Below are 20,781 nucleotides of genomic sequence, written 5' to 3' on the forward strand. Positions count from 1 at the left end.
TACAGTATGGTACAATGACAGTAACAGCGCATGGTGCTGCCAGGACTGCCCGTGGGCATATCAGTGACAGCCCAGATGGGGGTGGAGGAAACCTGTAATTTCCTTCTTACGTGTGTTTGAAATACCAAGTGAATAATACTGTTCTTCTGGAAAAAAAAAAAAAAGATAAACTAGTGAAAATTAAAGAAAGGGTTTTAATAATAGGCAGGCCCCACCTCTCAAACTATTCTTAGAAACCTTTTGTAAACTAATTTCTTTTGATTATTATTTTGCATCAGTAAAATGATTTTTTTAAACCAATAAATCATCTGTTATTAGAAATAGTTGTCTCACAGTGATACTGGTTTTTCTTTTGTGCTGTTACGATTTAACATTGACAGGAACACTATTTTAAATCCTTTTATGTTCAGGTGTTTGTAACTTGGCCCTCTAATTAGGCTGAATCATGGCTTCAAGGTCTACTACAACTTATGTGTATCATTTACGACCTAGCTTCTGTTTTAATTTGAAGACAAGAGATTGTTACCCTTTTTGGATTCTTTTTTAGTTACGGTTTTGTCTTTCTTTTTTAAGTTGCTCAAATATTTTTTAATGGTCGAGTTATTAACACTTGAAAATCAGATACTGCACCAAATACAGTATTTTTTTTGTGGTGTTTTTAATGAGTGCACCTATTATTAATGCTGTGCAAATTCATGTTACCGGTCATTGTTATATTACAAACAGACTTGCATGATTAACCAGTTTGTTGTTACACTTTTTTTTTTTAATTGGCGCATCTATGACTCAGATCAGACTGGTTTCTCTTATGTAAATGCACACAGGCAGAAACACAGAGTCAATTTTACATGCCCATAAAGATATGTGTAAAGAATTCAACTATTATGGTTTGTTGTATTAATGTGTATCTAAGCACTTTATTATAAACTGGAATTTGACCTCATAGACTTTACAAGTTGATCAGTCATTTGACCTAATTCGTGGTAGCTATCTGTATGCTTTGCAATCTCAATACAGATAAGCTTTCCAAAAAAGATTAATAAAGAACCATCCTGCTGTTTTGAATAAGTCTATCCAGCTGTGGAAAAGACAACCTATGGTTTCTCTGTGCTGGTGTGTAAGGAGGGGGGAGAACAGGAATAGCTTTAAAGGGCTGTGTATTGAGGTTACTCCCATTAAAAACTAAGGTCTGCATGAGTCCGCCTGGCCCTTGGGTGGCCTTCGTGGAAGGCTTGCAGCTGTAAAATGTTGATCCGGGTTATTTTTCTGGCATTCTCTTAAGTTAAAAAGTTAACACTGGGACATGGGTTTGATGTTTTGTTGTACCTGATGGCAGTGCAGAGATTCTCCACAGCTGGATAAAGATGTCAGAAAGCTACTTACTGTACATGGGCAGTATCAGATTTAAGATCCTAAATATTTCAGCTGTGCTTTAAATAAAATATTAGGGGATGGGGTGTTGAAGCTTTCCCTTTTTTTGCTTTAACAATTTATAGAATATAACAGATGTGCTGTCTTTCATGTGGCCTCACATTAAAAGTTATGAGAACGTACACATGGTTTACAACTTTTACTATATACCTTTCCTTGGCCACCAAGTATTTTTCAAGTGTGCCACCTTTTAACCTTTACTTTTTTTTTTAAGTTGAAGGTGATACTTTTTCTATATATGATGAAACTCATGTCAGCTGAAGTGAGTGTAATCTCAGATATCAACATTATTATATTTTAAAATCACGCTATGGAAAAATCACCTGCATTCTGTCATTTGTCAGATTTACAGTACCTTTTTTTTCCTTTAACTTTTAGCATTAAATAAAAATAAAATTGGGAGCACTGAACATTTTCTGAGGCCTTTTTTAATTTTTTAAAGCAAGCTCAGAATGGCTACTGTTTTAATCACTAAGGGCAATGTGACCAAAGGATGTGTGGGTTTGGGGTTGGGGTTTGACTGGAACTGCAGGAGAAGAACAGGAGATAAAAAGACCCAGAACAAAAAGGCAACTGATGGTAGGGGGGGGGGAAAAGTGCTAGGGACCTGGGGGAAAGGGCAACTGGATAAGGGAAACAGATAGAAGAGCTGAACAAAGTACGGGCAGAAAGCACTTGTTTATTTTTCAACGTGCAGCAGAGCCAGCCACTCTGCAATCGTAGACTCGAAGGAAGATCCTGACAACACTGAAAAGGCTGTCGAGACACGGAGTTGCTGGAAAGCTTTGGAACGAAACAGCCATGTTGGGCTGTGTGAAATGCACTGAAGACAAAAGAGGGGGGAAAAAAGCCTACCTTTTGGAAAGCTGTGGAATAAAGTCAGAGCGAAAGCCAGGTGTGAGGTTTATTGACGTCCCGAAATCTGAATTTTATAAATAAGAGATAAGAGGTGGGAAGCACCAGGACACATTTGCAAGACATCATAAGACAGTTCCTAGATGTTTGCAGCCTTTACTCATTTTATTGATCAATGGCTTGGCAGACTCCTACAAAAGGAAGTTGTGAACCTGACAAAGAGTTTGAGGATAGGGTACACACAGACTGACTATGTGTTTCAAATTAAACAGCAACAGTTAATGTGTAACCGAATATATTTTCAGTAGGGGTGGAATATATTTTCAGTAGGGGTGGTCCGGTAACTTGGGGGACCCATCACTATGTGTATGTCAATAATTTTTTTTATTAGTAGCCTGCTTAAGGCAGTTTTCAAGAAACCATATTCTTAATAAGTTAATTATAGCTTATAATACACAACACGATGTTTCATTTAGTAATCAGATTAAGAGAAACGTTGAACTATTTTTTTAACTTAAAAATGCTAAATTTTATTTTTAGTAAAATTTAAAAGACTGCAGCTTGCAGAAGTAATTTTTAAAATTTCAGAAGCTCCTCCCAAAGTAAACTTTAATGATTGCATTCAGTTTCCAGTTAAAAAAAAAAACAAACAAACCAGACTCTTGATGTGGCAGATGTCTTTGTTTATTCCCCAAAGGAGGGAAAAAGTTAAAGGGAAAATACAGAACTCCTTTTAATTCCTAGACTTAAGTCCCTCGTTACTCAAAGTTGTTTTGCATATGATTTATAGATGGTTTTATTTGGTTAGTGAAGAGTAAAATGTTTCTCTTCCTGATTCCAAAGTGTATACGTGGAATCATTCAGAAAAATGTTCAGTCGTGTGTAGGCCACTAGAAGTCCTGAGTCACCCTCATTTGCTTGCCTTTTCTTTGTAGGGAACAGTGTGAGAAGACACGCCTTTCCTCTGTCACAGACCAAGGTCAGAGGCACCAATGAATGGAATACATATTTACCTACTTCATCATCTGGGGTCCTAGAAATGAGAGGCTGGGTGGGGGATGCTGTTTAACTCCTTCAGTGCCAATGGTTAGGCCTCCAACAGCAACAGTATTGATTACGATCAAATAAAAATTATGGCATAACTTCCCAGATTATTAATAATCTAGGGCCTTTGTTGCTGTTCCTGTTGACAGCCTGCATTTTCCTCCAGTTACGAACTCCTAGCAGTAATTTAAAAGGCACACAAATATACAAAAAGTCAATTTGTAAATTCAGAGGTTGGAAGGTAGAAAGTGACTGGATTTATGGATTATTTGTGGATTTCTCTATTAATCCCCAGGTAAATCCATAATTAGGGATACCCACACTCCCTATTTACCATTAACTAATTCGTACCTAATTTAAGAGTGAACTTTGTTTTAACCCATTAGCCTGTTGTTACCTGCCCCTTCACTATGTCAGTACAATTTCAAATGGTTGTTTTACAAAAGCTTTCCTTTTTAAATTTGAGTATCATTTATTTTTTTTAAGTTACAGAATATAAAGTCTACATCGGCACTCATCTTTATCACAGAATATTGTGTGCTTCTGTATGGCATTAAGCAGCATAAACCAACCCATACAAGCTAGAGAGAAGGTATTTTAGGGCAAAAAAGTACACCATGGGCAAAATCATTTTTGGAATCATGTAGACATTGGGTCGTCTTCAGTACACATCAAATTTGTCACAAAGTCAGCCATGGAAATCCTCTAGGAGGTGATTTTCTTTTAGGTCAGACAAGGTCTGGATAAGAGACTACAGGATTCCTAGTTTAAATTGGAAGCATCAGTGCACTGGTTGATCTCGTCTTTTGAATGGACTTTAGAAGCTGGATTGCATAATCAAAGAGCCTCCTCTAGCAATTCAGAAGAAGCCCTTGATGCTGAGATAAGACATCCTATACAGAGTAATAATGTCCCATTTGAATATTTCTAAATATACTTTGCATTTTGGGGAAAATGAATTGTGTATATAATCTGTAGATCCCACCACTTAACCACTTTTACTTAGCAGTGACTATTTCATTCTCCGTATCACTACTACCAGTTAACATTCAGATGCCCACCAGGGGACAGGCGTCACAGACAACCAGAGGCACTTTTGGTTGCGTAGGTACTCGGGTAGCCACTTTAGCAGATAAATATTTGGGTCATTGCATATTTCTCTGCCTTTTGGAAAACCTCTTTCCCATGACAGTTCGAATCGAATATTGTGAACTGTAAATGTGGCTATTTATATTGCCAGGGAAAATAAGTCCAGAATCGCTTCATCAGAACTCAGGGCCTAAATTTATTTTAAAATATAATAAGAGTTTATTAAAAGAGCTTCAGATTATTGAGCTTTTACCTTCTTTTACTGTTTGATTTTAAAATATTAACCACACCAGTAAGAGTTCTTCTGCAGAGAAGTGAAACGTAGGAGTAGGGATGGCCTGGGTCTGAATAAATCAGCATGTTGTTGCACACAGCTGTGGCTTGGGGCCTCCCGTGTTCTCCAGAGCCTGAGAAGACTATGCGTGCGCTGCAAAACAGAAACAGGCGCTGCGTGCCTTAACCCAGGCTAAAAGCCTCTTACCTCCGTTTTTGTTATTTCTGCCTCCAAACAGCCATTCCATTAACTTTTTTTGGTGATAAAAGATAAAGATTTATTGTACCCCATATACAACTGAAATCAGAATTTCACAAGAGGGTCACAGTCATTAGAGAAGTTTTGGAATACTATTCTGTTAATAAGCACCATATGGGCTGTCGCCCTTAGTATCTGACACCTAGTAAGTAGGCACATCATTCTAAGCTTTGAACAGCTGAGAGTCTAGGCCCCAGCTTTCTTGGAGCTTAAAGACTATTCCACAGATAGGGAGGGCATGTCAGTTTGCTTGATGAAGAGCCCATATGGAGGAAAGTTAACCACGCGTCGGTTTCCTTGCACGAGTTTGGAAACTATAGTTAGGGCTAAATTCTTATGTGGAGGATTGGGTCTCTTTCTAGAACGCCTATCTGGAATCTCGGTAGGACTCTGACACAGGGACACAGTCCGAAGTCCAAAGTGCTTGCACACAAGAAACTCACCATGCCCAGCATGCAACCGTCATGCATGAAAGGGGCCGCCGGACCTCAGTATCTTCCTACAAACCAAGAGGCCCTTTGAAATCATCGGGGCCGGGTCAAAATCGTCAAATTGTAGCTTTTGCTTTTTTTTTTTTTCACCTTCTTATTGTGGCTCACAGTGGCGTTTTTGAAAAGGAGGAAAAGAGCCGCCAGCGCTGCCCAGCCCTGTTTACTGGAGGGGAAGGAAAGGGGAGGAGGCTCCCTGACTCTCCAGCAGCCTGCGTCAGGGCCTGCGCCCACGAGGAGACCTCGCTGCGGTTTCCAGCGCGGCACCCTGACTCACGCCGCGCCCGTGTTTATTTATTCCAGAACTTCTGCCGGGGCCGCCGGCGCAGCGCCTTCTCCCCGCTCCCCGCTCTGCGCACGTGGAGCCGGGCGGCGGGACCCCACGGGGGTGGCGGCGCCCGGTCCCGCCCCGCCCCGCCCCACCAGCGCGCCAGCTGCGCGGCTATAATTAGCGAGGAGCGGCGGCAGCGCGCCCCCGCCCGCGTGCCCGCGAGGCCCGTGCGCGCGCCCGCGAGCCCGCGTGCGTCCCCGGCCGCGCGCCCTGGACCGGTTACCGCGTCGTGAACCAAATAAAGTAAAGGTCTGGCTCCTGCCCCGCGAGGCGAGCGAGCGGCATGCCAGCCAGCTCAGGGGTGTGGCGAGCCCTCGGTTGCCCAGAAAAGATCCGCCGCGCGTCAGCAAGAGCCTTGGCTGCGGCTGCGAGGGTCCCTGACGCTCTGCCGGCTGTCCTGGGTGGATTTTCTAAGTTGGGGAGGCCGCATGACAAGAGCTGCCCCAAATGTCACTCCCTTTTTGGAAATCATGATGCTAGCCTTTTTTTTTTTTTTTTTTTTTTTTTTTTTTTTTCTTCCCTACGACTGTGGCTATAATAAGGCAAATGTTCCGTGCTGGTGGAGTAAACACTCATAGTTAAGGGACATCTGTCTTCGGGGAAAGCACACCGAGGCCCAGTGCATGTCCATAAAAATGTGTTTATTAAGCAGACCTCAGGACATGCCCATATGGGTACTACAAAGTTAAATAAAGTACTGTAACAACTGACTGCCTAGAAGGGAGTTGCCTTTTTATAGAGAAACCTTTCTTTCAGTTAGAACAACAGCAAAGAAGTTTTTTTCTCCTCGTGGTGCCATTAGGCGCTTGAGGTGCCCCGCCATTCGTTAACTTCTCATTTTTGTTAATTATTAAATCTAATACTCTGCAGTAGAATCTCAAAAAATACATATAATAAGGATAGTCCTCATCCTTTTAAAAAATGACCCTGAAATGCCATTTGTTACCAGCCTTGCAGTGGGGGCTGAGGGACTAAGTGTTGTATAATAATTTTTGTCATTGCTTAAAAGTGATCGCAGAAGATGGATGGGAAGCTAAAAATAAATAAAAGAAATAAATGAAAGAAAGAAAAAGAAAGAAAGAAAGAAAGAAAGCAAGCAAGCCATGCTCCAGGCTTGAGAATACCTAGACACAATTCTGGCAAAAGACTTCCCTTCACCAAGGTATATTTCTTTCCAGACAGCAGGCACAAAAACATTTGAGAAGCTTGAGATGAATTCCTACAAAACAGCCCACTCCTTCTATATTTTATCGAGGAACTCAGAAGGCTTCTCAGGTTGCAGGTCGGTTCCTAGGAAGCTATTCTTGCTCTTTTCCTGTGACTGTTGTTCTTGACACGGTGACACTCGAGTCACCTGCTCGGCTCCTTCACAAAGATCTTTGAGAGGGAATTATGCTGAGAGAGGCTTTATGAGAACCCGCCTCAGGACTGTCCAATTCTGTACCAGATACACAATGTTGGAATGGAGGTCAGGAAATCTCCAGATGTTCTTGGGCTTTGCGTGGCCATTTCCAGGCAATTCAATGAAGTTTTGTGCTTCTATTTGTAATTATTATTATTATTTTTTAATTACCATGTACTTAGCAGGGGCAAAGGGATCAGACTGGACTATCTCGATGACAGCTTTTTTCATCTGTCAGCCGGACGTGAGAAGGCACTGGGTGTACGTGATACTCATTGGGTACTTGGGCACGGTGATTGTGTACCAGTAAAAATATAGATTCTTGGTTATTTTGTCAAAGGGGGAAATAGCAATCAGCCTTGAAACACTGGAGAGAAGGGGCTCCCCCTGCTGTCATCATAGAAGATGCATGGTCTCTCTGGCTAGAGTTGGGTACTTTGGACACCCACCCAGTGTAAAGCGTAGCAGCAGATGATTCGTGAAGGTGTCATCCCCTTGGGGGATGTACAGTTCTATTGGAAATAAAATAAAAATACAGACCACAGATGAAGGAAATGAATACTTTTCTTAAAAGTTTCTATGCTCAGACTCATTTACTGAAGGGCCAGCTTCCCCATAAACCACCAAAATGGCTAACCCAAGTCCACGGATGGCTCTAAAGGCAGGGGTGGTATTTGCCACCTGGTGGCAGGTGGGGGGTGGGGTGAGGATACGTTTGAGCCTATCGTGGTTTTTAAAATAATCAACCAATACAAATGATGTCTGATGAAAAAGAAAAACACACCTTCACTGAATTTTGACCTCGGTAAAAACGTTGGATGTGTAAAAAAGCGTTTCATTTTCTTGTAAATCACACTTCTCTGCACGTGGGTCTTTATCTCCATAAGTAAGCCTTTGAAGATCATGACCACCACTCATTTGTGGCCCTGGAAGGAACTCATTCGAGTCTCGACGACACACATTGCCTGAGTGGGGTGTCAGCCGTGACCAGACTAAGCTGAGGGTCGTTCATCTGTGTGTTTGCTGAGAGGTTGGGGACTTCGATGGAATGAGTCCGGTCGGAGCTCTTCATGGATAAGGCCAAGCGCAAGCAGTTAAGAAGGAAAGGAGATGGTGGCATGGCCAAGCGTTGAGAGTTTGAAGAGGAAAAGTCACACAAGGAGAACCACCGTCTACCTGAGTGTAGTCCTGTTTGCATTCACTCACTGGCTCCCACCCCCCCTGCCCCCCCCCCCCGCAGATCTAGCTCGTGGGGCAAATGGGGGCTCTTGACCTTCAGCCCCAGCTCCACCTCTTCCTAACCTTAGCATTTAACCCTCTGACCTCAATTTAATTATCTGTGAAATGGGTTAAGGATATTACTTACCTCGTGGAGTTGTTGAGGGGATCGAATGACAGGGGTCTATAACACGCATACCGTGGGATCCAGCACGTACGAAGTGCTTGATGAATTTGGGCAGATCACCCCATGGTGCTGGGCTTGGGGCTGGAGTTCGAGAGTTATTTTAAACCGGTGTCTTCAAGTTGGCTTCCAGAAACCCCTTTCTTCATTCCCCCAGCTCACTGACTCACCTCGCTGGATGGAGTGCCCTGGGCTCAGTCCGCAGACGGTTTTTCTCTCTGTCCACTTACTCTCGGTAATCTCGTCCAGAATCATGGTTTCAAAATAATATTTATGTGCTGACTCCAAAGACCTCTGCCCTTGATGTCCTGCCCCGAGTCCTGCTCATCCAGCCCCCGAATCCCCTGCTCCCAGGCTTTCTTGTCTTACTCAATGGCAGTTCTTGCAGTTGGTTGGGCCACAGACCTTGCAGGGCTATTTAATTTAGTTTTTCTCACACACGTTCCATCCAATCTTTCAGCAAATCCTCTTGGCTCTACCTTCAAAAAAACGTAATCATGAATCTGATCACCTCCTGCCACCTGGTCGAAACCGTCATCATCTCTTGTCTGAAGCAATGCAGAAGTTTCTGAACTGTTCTTCCAGCATCTGCCCTTCCTCTCTGCAGTTTATTTTCAATTCAGCAGCCAGAATAAACCTTAAAAATATTGGCCTGATATTGCTTCTCCTTCACTCAAACCCCTGCGATACTTTTCTATCTTATTTAGAGTCAAATGCGTGGTCTTCTGCTGGCCCGTGAGGCCGTGCTGCCTCTCAGACCTGGCTCAGATCCTTGCTCACTCCACTTCAGCCACACAACCCCGTCCTCACTGCTTCCTGCCTCAGGGCCTTTGCATCTGCTCTCCTCCGTTTGGAATGGTCTTCCAAGATGTAGTCATAGCTCACTCCTTCACTCCCTTCAGGTCTCCACCCCAATGTTCCTATTGCTGCTGTAAGAAATTACCACAAATGTGGTGCCTTAAAACAACACAAAATTGGGGTGCCTGGGTGGCTTGGGCATTAGGCGTCTGTCTTCAGCTCAGGTCATGGTCCCAGGGTCCTGGGATCGAGCCCCGCGTCGGGCTCCCTGCTTGGTGGGGAGCCTGCTTCTCCCTCTCCCACTCCCCCTGCTTGTGTTCCCTCCTCTCTCTCTCTCTCTCTCTGACAAATAAATAGATAAAATCTTTAAAAACAACAACAGCAACAACAACACAAAATTACTATCTTAGAGTTCTGGATGTCAGAAGACTAAATTGAAGATGTTGACAGGGTCTCCTTGCCCTTTTCAGCTCCTAGAGGCCGCTCACATTCCTCGGCTTGTGACCCCTTCCTGCCACCACTCCACCCTCTTGCTTCTGTCCTCACACTGCCTCCTGCCTCCCTCTTATAAAGACTCTTAGAATTACACTGGGCTCAGCTGATCCCTGCATGCCTTAGAGTGTAAACCCCACGAGACAGAGCAAAGCATCCCCCGTGGCATCATAGTGTATGGCGTGTGAATGTTCTCAGTAAATATTTGTTAAAGCAATAAATTTAGCCTCTTATGAGGGAAGTGGGGTGCAAAATAGTAAACAATAAGATAAGAGTCATAAAAACATATTTGGAAGATTCAGTGGAAACACAGTCATTCTGCCGGGGAGGGAGCACCAGGAGGCCTGCATGCAGGAGGTAACTGAGCAGGGCCAGCCACAGGGCAGGGCTTGCCAGAAGGGACCGGGAGAAGGAACAGAGCTCAGCTCGGTGGGACAGATCTTGGGATGGTTAAGCAAGCCCAGGGATCCTACAGAAACGGTTTAGCCAGGCAAGAGGGTCCAGGCAGAACTTCTGAGTCTTCAGATCAGCAAAACCAGGAAGAAAAGATCAGGTGCATATGCCCACAAACCACACCAGAGTCTGAGTCAGAAGGGTGACGTATCCCGAGATGCTTTTACAAGGGTAGGAGCTGGGGGTGCAGGTAAAGCAGGAGGAAGCAGGCAGGAAGCAGGTTCTCCTTGGGTTTGGGTGGTGACAGCCTTCCTCAGGGTGGCCCCCAGCAATGGTGGGAATGGGTTCTGATGGCCGAACCCAGAGTGGGTGCTGGCTGTGCCAGCTCTGGCCCCCCACCTTCTCCTGGCACGGGAGGAGAGAGGGAAGGGGGGGTGGCAGGAAGGATGCGCAGCAGCATGGCTCCCTAACGGCTCCCCAGGTGGCCTTTGAAGCTGGTTGCAGTGGTTTCTTTAGTGAAAGATTTTGCTAAGAACAGTGTGAAGTGGTCAAAGGCACGAGAGCCTGGGTAAGTTCTGTGCTGTCTCTAAACCTCAGCCTCCTCCTCTGTAGGATGGGGATAAGAAGAGTACCTACTTCTTAAGTCGATTGTGAGGGCTAAGTGAAGACGTAGGTCAAGTCTCTTTGCGGCAGTCACACCAATAAACCTAGAGTCTAGTTCTTTATCCCCGAACAGGATGCATCGGAGAGTGGGGTGGGGGGTGACCAACCAATCATCTTCTCTTCCCTCACCCAACACCTGAGATCGCAACACTCAGGGCTTCCCCACAGGCCCTTTGTGGACAGGATCTCTCTGATCGGCCTTCTTGAACTGCCCATTTAAATTGCACCCCCCTCCACCTCCAGAGTTCTCCATCCAAAACGCCACTCCTTGGAACCTTCCCCCACCACCCGCGGTGGGAATGGATTTCCAGCCATTTGTCCCTTCCAGCTTCAGTCGCAAGTCTGCATGGCTCTTCTCCGCCCAGCTCCAACGTGGGGATCTGCGAGAGGACAAAGGAAGGCCACCAGGTTCGAGGGGCCAGAGAGAAGCTGGCATGGAGAGGCCTGAGGGTGCTCCAGGTCTGGTCTGTCTCCGGCAGCAAGGGCCAAGGCCAGTTGTATCTAAATTAACTAAATGTACGTGTCACTCAGCACACCACAGGCAGGGAGGGAATGCGAATCCCTACAGCATCAGGTCTAGAATCAAGAACATGAAAATACACTGTAGGCTCTAGGATAATGTAAAAAGACAGACTTATTGCTCACCCTGGGATTTCTCCACCTATAGAAGCTTTGCTTTACATGAAGTTAGGGACTCACTTCCCCTTACAGATAATTTACAAAAATATCAAGACAGAGACCAGCTTCTAGACAACTTTTCTCTGGTCATCTGTAAAGTATTGACCCAATACTGTTCCCCCAAATCCCAAGCTCATCCTAAGGACACAGCCTTTCCTGGGAGTTGGTGCTCATGGCTTTGGTACAGTTACAAGCCACAGGGTCACATTTCTACTCGGCCTCGTGGAACTGTTACGCTTGGGTTTGCCACGGGCTCCACAGTGGGGGACAGGAGGCCACGGGCACCAGGATAAACTGCCAACTTCTTCTCACAAGGCTGCGAGAACCTGGGGGTAGGCTGCCCGGCACGCCAGTCCCCATAGGAAGCCCACAAGAAACAAAGAAGTCTGAAAGCAGATCCCCAAAGAGGATTCTTCCTTTGGGGACATCTGACAAGAGCCTGGAGGTACCCTTGCTACTATGTAAGGTGTGGTAAAGGGAGTGTGTAAAACCAAGAGGGTCTTATTTCAATGTGTGCTAATGATTTCATGTGGGATTGCTAATATGGGAGCTGTTTTGTTCTCCCTGAGCCACAATGAATGTATTTCTAGGTCACCATGTAGGTTTGGGAAGACATGGTCACTCTGTAGCGGGAGGGGGGGGGGAGGGGGAGCAAGGGACACTGCACAGAGGAGGAGATACTGAAACTCCTCTGCCCTATGCTCCTATGTCCCACCAAGAAGGCTCACGTCTGCCCCAGTCCCCCGGCCAATGCAGGCATGACGAAGGACTTTGTGAGCGCCTCGCTCATCTCAGGATCACCTTGTGCCACTGAGTTCGCATGTGACTCCCTGAGTCTCCTTCCCTGCCCTGTCCTGAAACCGCTGCCCCTGGAGAAGGCTTCTAAATGGCTCCACGGCCCCTCAGTCGTGGCTTCCAGATACCCCCTCCCTTTCTTGGCCCATGCTGCCCAAGTCCACAGCCTGGGCTCTCCCTTGGTCCTACCCTCAGGTGTTACTTGGTTGTCCTGCCCTCCAGCCTAGGCCTCCTCTATGGCTGGAGATCTGCCTTAAGCCCCAGGGCATGGTAAGTTTTCTGCTCCTTACTTTTGGTTTCTTTCCTGACATATCCTAGGGGATGGCTCTCTGCCCCAAGTTCCCTGTCATCGTGCCGTGCTCACCTGCTGAGACTCTGGGCTCCATGGTGATGACCTCTTGCAAGGTGGTGCTTGAGACTCTCAGAGATTAAGGGTTCCCCATCATCATCTCCCAAAGCAGACTTCGCCACCAAATCAGTGGAACTAGTGCTTGCCCTATCTTAGTGGACAAGTCTTATGCCATCGTATTGGTCAGGGTTTTTCAGAGAAACAGAATATATACACACACACACCTGTACATACATGTGTATGTGTATCTCTCCTGTTAGTTCTGTGATATATATTTTATATAGATAGATATAGACTGAAAGATAGAGAGATTTTAATAAATTGGCTCAAGCAGGTTGTGTGGCAGGCTGGAATTCCACGGAAGGGCTGATGTTGCAGTCTGGAGTCTGAAATCCATAGGCCGGAAAATCAGGCAGGGTGTCTACATTGCAGTCCTGAGGAGAAATCCCTCTTCTTCAGGAAACCTGTCTTGGCTCTTAAGGCCTTCAGTTGATTGGACAAGGCCCACCCACATGACAGAGGGCAATCAACTCAAAGTCTGCTGATTTAAATGTTAGTCACATACAAAACATATCTTTAGGGCAACATCTAGACCAGTGTCTGTCCAAACAACTGGGTAGGATGGCCTACTCGACTTCCAAGTTCTCTCTCCTTCTCCGCGGGCCTCCCCAGACCATGACCTTCTATCAGTTATGATTCTTTCAAATGCAAAGTCACAAGCAAGCCTATTTAAATAGGCTCAAACTACAAAGGGAACTCATTGGCTCTTGGAACTGAAAAATCCACAGGCAGGCCAGCTCCGAGTTTGACTCACTTCAGGTTTGAGACCACGTCTCTCTCGGTCTCTTGGCTCTACCTTCCCTGTGTTGATGTTATCTTCAGGCAGGCTTCCCTTGAGATTGTGACATGGTTGACACACTTCTTTATTCACATCCAAGAAGAAAGAGAGCGGGGCATTCCTCCCAGAACAGGGGTGGGGGGGTGGAAAGAGCACCAAGCTTCTCTCTGGTTGGCTCAGTCCTGACGTCGTCACGTGACCAAGGGAATACTCTGTTCTGATTGGCTTAGGTCTACCTCGCTCTATCCAATCCCAGGGCAGAGGGAGGGGGTTTGCCCTGACTTCCATCTAGTTAGGGACCTTTCCTGGAGCCTGGGGTAGAATCAATCCCGGCAAAACCAGTGGCTGAGGGGTGGGATGCTGGGAGCTAACCTTAGTGTTCTGCCTCAGCCCCCAAAGCAGAGCTGCTGTGTGTTCAATCCAAGGGCACACGTACCACTGCAGCCCACGGGAGTGGTGACCCCTGAGGCTGAGCGTCTCAACCTGCAGGGTCACAGGAAGCAGCCCTCATCCCAGGAGAGGACAGCTTCTGGGAAGTAGGGGTTTCCCTGCCTGGATGTCAGGGCAGAGCTAGTCCAGCATGAAGGGGCAGGGTGGTGGCCGGTAGGCCGGAAGACTGGTCAATGTGCGTGTCTTCAGACTTCTTTGCTCTGAATCGGTCTGCCTGTCTGCCATTGAGGGAGCGATGACCAGAACTGAACTCATAGCAGTCAGCTCTACAACTGTGAGGACATGGGCAGAGCTGTGGGATGCCACTGGGAGCCACCAGCAGCTGAGGAGAGTGACTCACGCCCTGCTGACAGGGATGGCGTGGCCCAGACAGAGAATGCAGGAAGAAGGTGGCTTGAAGACATGTTGGGACAGCCCAGGTGAGGGGGCTGCCTCTGAGATTTTGATCTGTAATTTTTTTTTTTTTTTAAGTAGGCTCACACCCAGCTTAGAGCCCAACACGGGGCTTGAACTCACGACCCTGAGATCAAGACCTGGGCTGAGATCAAGGGTCAGATGCATAACCCACTGAACCACCCAAGCGCCCCTGTAATTTGTTCTTATAAGTGGCAAGACTTATATCTTCACAAACTATAAAATGCCTCTCCCGTTCCTCCCTCTGTCTGTACCACTTCCCTCTCTACCAAGATGCCACTGTAATTACTGGCACAGGCGCGTCACACAGAATGCCAGGGGAAGGATCGTGCTGCACCCTTGCTGAGAAGTCCACCCATCCTTCCTGTGCAGTGTTCTCCTCATACGGGTGGATGGGGCGTGCCTGTTGGCCCGTCCAGCTTGGCCATGTGCACTTGGCCCTCCCATCAGCCACCGGGCGAGGAGAATCTTCCCCTGCTTGAGCAGATATGTGCCAATGTTGTGCTGAAGGAAGCGGCATACCACCAGTTGGACCTGAGACTTCAGGAGAAAAAAATCAGCAGAGTTGTGCCTGGATATCATTCCGGGCTAGGGAGAGACACACTGGGGGCAAAACGTCGCTGGGATCAGACGAGGGTGCTGCCTACAGAAACAGGCATAGCTTTCTAAGTTGTGCTGCAAAAACAATTAAGCTGCTGAACACTCGCGCAGTAATGCTGTGTGATTTACAAGGCCTTTTGCTTCTCTCAGGTCTTTGAAACAAGAGCATCAGAAACCCTTTTGCAGAACAGAAAACTGAGGTAAGGAAAAGTCGCACCTTGCTGAAAGTTACTCGGTGAAGCCTCCATTGAAATCCAGACCCTCTAACCCTAAATCCCATCTTCTTTTACCACTGGTGTTCAGCGTTTCAGGGTAACACTTTCGGGGGCCCTGCCAGTGCAGGGAATATTAGTTAAGATGTGCCATGGAATGGATTAAACAAATCCCACCAAACCCTTTGCTTACCCACGGGTTCATTCTCATTCTTCATGCTTAGTTTGCTAATGTGGGAGTCACATGTTCCTGTTGTCTTTATTCTCCCGGTTTAATCAGGAAAACGAGCCAGAAGAGCTGAAATGATTAGCTGGGGATCATTAGAAGAGGAAAGAATTTATATTCACAGCGACTGTATTTCTAGTCCATTGATTAGGCAATTTTGCTTTTATGAATCAATTGTGGTGATTGCTATGCTGAATAAAATATGGAATTGCTATCGCAAAGAAAACATAAATTATTAGCTTTAAAACACACAGTGTCTCTGCATGGAACTATGTATCCTGTGGTCTATTTCTCATTTCCTCTCCCAGTATTCTACCTGGGTTTCTCAGGGGGCTCTCCCATAGGTTCCTTGGCTCTACTGTGGCTTGTAGCAGCACGAGCCAACAAGGTGCAGCATTATTATTTAGCTTCCACTGACCGCCCCCTTGTAGGTGGTCGGTGGTGTTCAAAGTCAACGCAGAGTGCTCTAGGGGAGAGATCAGTACCCACGCACATCTTGACTCTGCAACTTCAATCCAGAAGGTAAGGTGATTTTTAGAAATATATATATGTATATATATAATCACCTTCGGCAATTCTAATAACAAATGCACCAACAATCTCAGCTCCTATTAATATGTTGAATTTTTTTCATAGGCGATACAGAGGTCATTTCCTAAGTCACCCATTTCCCACTGATCCATCTCCGTGGACTGCCTCTTGCTATAGCAAATATGATCATGTCCAATGAATATAATGAATAATTATGGAACTTTATTTCATAATCACTTTTAAGAAGACACAAGAAAATAGAATAGGATAGGATAGAGGTGGAAGGAGGAGGAGAAAACAGAGAAGAAATAGCAACAGATCAAGTGCTTTAGGACTAAAACCTTGCAAGGCCATTGTTTAGGCATGAAGAACAAAGAAGGAGGTATGCGGCTTCGGTGGCATGGGATTTTTGTGGATTCTAGGTACCAGAAGCTTCATGAATGAATTCGTTTGACAAACGATACATGAAGGCACTGAGGATTTTAGATTGTTGTAATTTTTTTAAGATCTAGCAGTCTTGTAGCCTACCGTAAAAGGACTGGCCCACGAGAGAGAGAGAGAGAGCAGGTGACCATGAAGGAAAAGGGGAAGGAGAAGGAGAGAGAACAAGCAGAAATGAAAATACGTAGCAGCAGCAGCTAGCGCCAACAAAATCCCCAGGGCAAGCCCTTTCTTCCCCAAAGAAGACATGTCGCCCACTTCTTAATTAACACGTTCCTACTTTTTCTCAGCACAGATCAATCCTGAGCACCAGCTTCCATAAGTTCTTCCCTCCCAAGGTACTGTGAGGAACACAAGATAAATAAGATTCAGACCCTATTAGAATCTATTTGGAAATTTCAAGCAATGCACCCTGAATTATGGATCTGCTCTAAGACAGCGTTCAGGCAGGTGCAGAGGGGCCTGGTCCACACTCTGGGTGTGCAGTTCCAAGAAGAGAATGGGCCACACAAGGGTGGAAGGGACTAGGAGGTTTTCATGCCGAAGATGGACGAACACCAGCAAGGCCCAAGAGGAGGCACAGCAGAGGGGAGGCAAGAGGACCTCAGGGAGAGCAGAAATTAGCATCAAGTGTTTTGAGATCAAGGAGAAGAATCTGTGACTTCTTTCACTGCAGGTTAATTACTGGGGGGTAATGGGGAATCATACTTGACTAAATGGGGGAAGGTGGGACTTCCAAGGGCCCAGAGACTCAAGCATAGGGAGGCCGTAAGGAAGCCAGCCCTGGCCCGGGTACTGAGGGAGAACGGAAGAACCAGGGGCCCGGGAGTTAAGGCCATGGACAGGCTGTCACATTACTCCCCTTCTGTGGAACTGGACCAGGGTGGCTGCTAGGAAGGAGAAGGAGCCAGGAGAGAATTTCAAAGAGATTTGTTGATAAGGTTTGGAGACGGATCTGATTTCGGGCAGGGGTAAGGAGGGCGTGGAAGATGACTCCAAGGCTGCGAATATGTCTCAATTCTGCAAACTGGAGCAGGGTTTGTCTTGGCAGATGACAAATGCCTAGATAAGAGAATAAGAATGACTTGATGTGAGACTGGGACACACCTTGGGGCAAAAATCAGAGCTGTCCCGTCCTCCCCAGCCCCCAGGCGTCAGGCAGGGATTTGAGGAGATGATGCAAAAGCACCTCTGACCGGCAGCGGGCCAGGCTGCCGAGGTACCAGTTAGGGCTGAGGATCCGTGTTTGCACCTGTGCGGCACGGGCCCTGCTGCTTGGCTGACTCCGCCGCTGTGGCCCCCATTCAAGGAGCGCGACCCGCTCACTCGCGGGCACCAGGCGCTGTGCTGGCTCCAGGCACTGGGGAGGCTCTCAGTCTCCCCGGGAAGGCAGAGATGAGCAGACCGGGGGATCTGAAAACAGGAGCAATCAATCCAAGGAAAGCATCCGAGATAACCTCTTCGGGTGTTTACTGAGGGATGCTGTGTTGAATTGGCATCGATGAAGGGGCAGTAAAGATTTCAGGGCACTGATCTTTCTTCAGAAATTCTTGGCAGGAGCAGAAGTTGGCATGATTTAGGGTGAGAAGTTTGTGTCTCAAAGTTCGCCATATAAGAGTCTAGGGCTGTGGTCACAGCAGCTTGAGGAAGTTAACCAGGGTAGCCCCTGGGAGGCTAGGATGCAGAGTACAGCAGTCCCCCTTATCCAGGGGGATGCTTCCAACACCCACAGGGGATGCCTGAAACCGAGGATAGTACCCAACCCCATGTATGCTGTTTTTTTCCTATCCATACATGCTTATGATAAATACATACTTCATTTATAAATCAGGCACAGTAAGAGATGAACAACAATAATAAAGTAGGACAACTATAAGCATATACTGTAATAAAAGTTATGTGAATGTGATCCCTTTCTCGAAACATTTTATTGTACTTCTTGTGATGACGGGAGATGATAAGATGCCTATGAGATGAGATGAAGTGACGTGAGTGACGTGGGTTCGTGACCTGGCATCAGGCCACTGACGTGTCAGGAAGATCATTTACTTCCCCACCAATTGGCCCCATGCAGGTAATAAACTAGGGAAAGTGAAACCATGGATAAGGGTGATTGTTGGTTGTACATGCTTTTTTAAAGCAAAGGCTGAATGTTCAGGTTCCATGGTGTAGTGGTTAGCACATCTGCCTTACATGCAGAAGCTCCTGGGTTTGATCCCCAGGGGAACCCCAAAGTTGCCTTAGTCCCCATTTAAGTGGGAGGATGAAACTGAGCAAAAGAAAACAGGCTTATTTTCATCTTTGCCAATCAGGATCCTTTTATTTACTTTTATTTATTTATTTTTAAAGATTTTATTTATTCATTTGAGAAAGAGAGAGAGCACGAGCAGGGAGAGGGGTAGAGGGAGAGGGACAGGCAGCTTCCCCACCAGCAGGGGAGCCCCACTCCAGCCCAAGACCAGGACCCCGAGACCGTGACCCGAGCCAAAGTCAGATGCTCAGCCGACTAAACCACCCAGATGCCCCCAGAATCCTTTTAAATACTATTTCCTGGGTGTGTACAAACGTCCCGAAATGCAGGTATTCTTTTTATCAATTTATGGCACAGAGAATAAGCTGAAATCTCGCACCGAAGGTCCCCAGGTCCAGGGCCAGATATTCCTGATTTCTGTCCAGCAGGGCTGCAGGGCACTGAGAGCATGGAGCGGAGCAGGAGTCCAGGAGCCCTCTCCTCCAGGGCCGGTCCTGGGGTCTGTACGGTACTGTGACCTTTTTTCTTGGAGGCTCCCCTGACTTCACCCCTAAGATAGCATGAATCCTGGCTGCATTGTGCTGTGCTTGAGAGGTATGGGAAAGGAAGAAGTTTAGCCAAGTCAGGAATAGCCTAGGTTTTGATATCAAGAAGTCTGGGTTCCAATTCCGCCTCCACAATGTCACTAGCTGTGTGATCTTGGACACACTTTCTTCTAAGCTTCTGTTCCTGTGTGTGGACTGGGCATAAGAATAGCACAGTCCCATAGGAAGTCTGTGCACTTTGAATGAGATGATCTGTGGAAAGTGCTTGTTGGCACCGTGTCCACTACCTAGTAGGCACTCAACGTGTGCTCCTTGGTCCCTGGTATCAGAGCGCAGCTGTATCCAGGTTCTGTGGGAGCGCTAGGACTAAGCAATGCTGCCTGTACCCTTCTCTGCTTCTCTCCCCTGGCCACTGACTCAAATACCAGCCACTGAAACACTAAACCTCATTAACAGGTGGAGTCACCTCTGAGCTACCTCCCCAGTGCAGCGTGAACCCCACTCAGCCCCCCACTGCTTTTTTCTCTGGCTCATTTCCTGGTTAATCCAACAACTTGAACAAAAGTGTTCCCTCCCACCCCGTCCCCCCCACCCCACGCACCACCCACCAAAAGATGGGGAGTTGAGATCATGGCAGCCCAGAGGTAAATCCTGCCCAAGGAGCCCTATAGGAGAGCCCACAAAAGAAAGAGGCTCTTTGCCAAAGAAGATTTTTTATTTTTTATTTACCTTTTTGCTTACAGGCTCAGAATTCAAACAGAGGATGCTGAATGGCCAGAACCTTGGCCCACCCCCGAGTACCCAGGGCATGTGGCCAGCACCAGTTCAAGTTTCTGCCCAGTAGGCTTGTAATCTGAACTTTCTATTTCTAAAATCCCAGTTCTTAGTAGCCAGCACACATTCTGAGCCACGGAGTTCTGAGAATTATTGCACTTGTCAGCTGCTAAGTCACATGTCCCTCAGCCTGGTCCCTTCTACTGGTATAATAGTACTTATGTTAGAGCCATGAATTTCACTGTCACATGAAAATTGGCATCCCTTATAATACCACCCAAGGCTTGCCATAATCACCCAGAAATACACCGTCAGGGCTGTCATAATTAATCAATTTTCAGGATCCCTCAGGGTCTCCAAATACAATGACTGGTAGCAAATTAATAAATACTTTGGATCATCCCATTTAACTTCATCAAAGCACTGACCCCATGATGAAAATTTAGCTTAATTAGAATAATATCTCGTATTTAAAGAGTGCCTCAAAGCAAAGAAGCCCCCAGATTCCATCTTTTAATTTTCGAAGCTACAGCACATATCACTTAGAGCCAGCTTTCAGTGAACAGGTATGTTTGTCCCCATTTTACAGATGAGAAGAGCTTCCTACCCACTGACCTTTACAGAGCTAGGGGCTGGGGAGGTGAGCCCAGAGCTCAGGTTTCTCCCTTTGGGGTTGACTTTATTTGTTTTAATTTGTGTTTATGGACTATCAGCAGCACAAAAATATATACGGAATGATTTTTGTGTGTGTGTGTGA

General features: G+C 46.4%; 1 long non-coding RNA gene and 1 other non-coding gene across 2 annotated transcripts in view; one reads left to right on the forward strand and one right to left on the reverse strand.

The window, feature by feature from the left end:
- The window catches only part of LOC113922820, a 43,727-nt gene extending 34,989 nt beyond the window's left edge, over positions 1 to 8,738 (reverse strand). The window contains exon 1 of the long non-coding RNA XR_003520080.1: positions 8,539 to 8,738. This is a non-coding gene — a long non-coding RNA (uncharacterized LOC113922820). The remainder of the gene's footprint in view (positions 1 to 8,538) is intronic.
- Positions 8,739 to 18,611: 9,873 nt separating this feature from the next.
- Positions 18,612 to 18,684, forward strand: TRNAV-UAC. The gene has a single exon. It is a non-coding gene; the product is annotated as a tRNA-Val (tRNA).
- Positions 18,685 to 20,781: the final 2,097 nt, after the last annotated feature.

The sequence above is a fragment of the Zalophus californianus genome, chromosome 15 (assembly GCF_009762305.2).
Source record: "Zalophus californianus isolate mZalCal1 chromosome 15, mZalCal1.pri.v2, whole genome shotgun sequence".
Classification (NCBI taxonomy): domain Eukaryota; kingdom Metazoa; phylum Chordata; class Mammalia; order Carnivora; family Otariidae; genus Zalophus; species Zalophus californianus.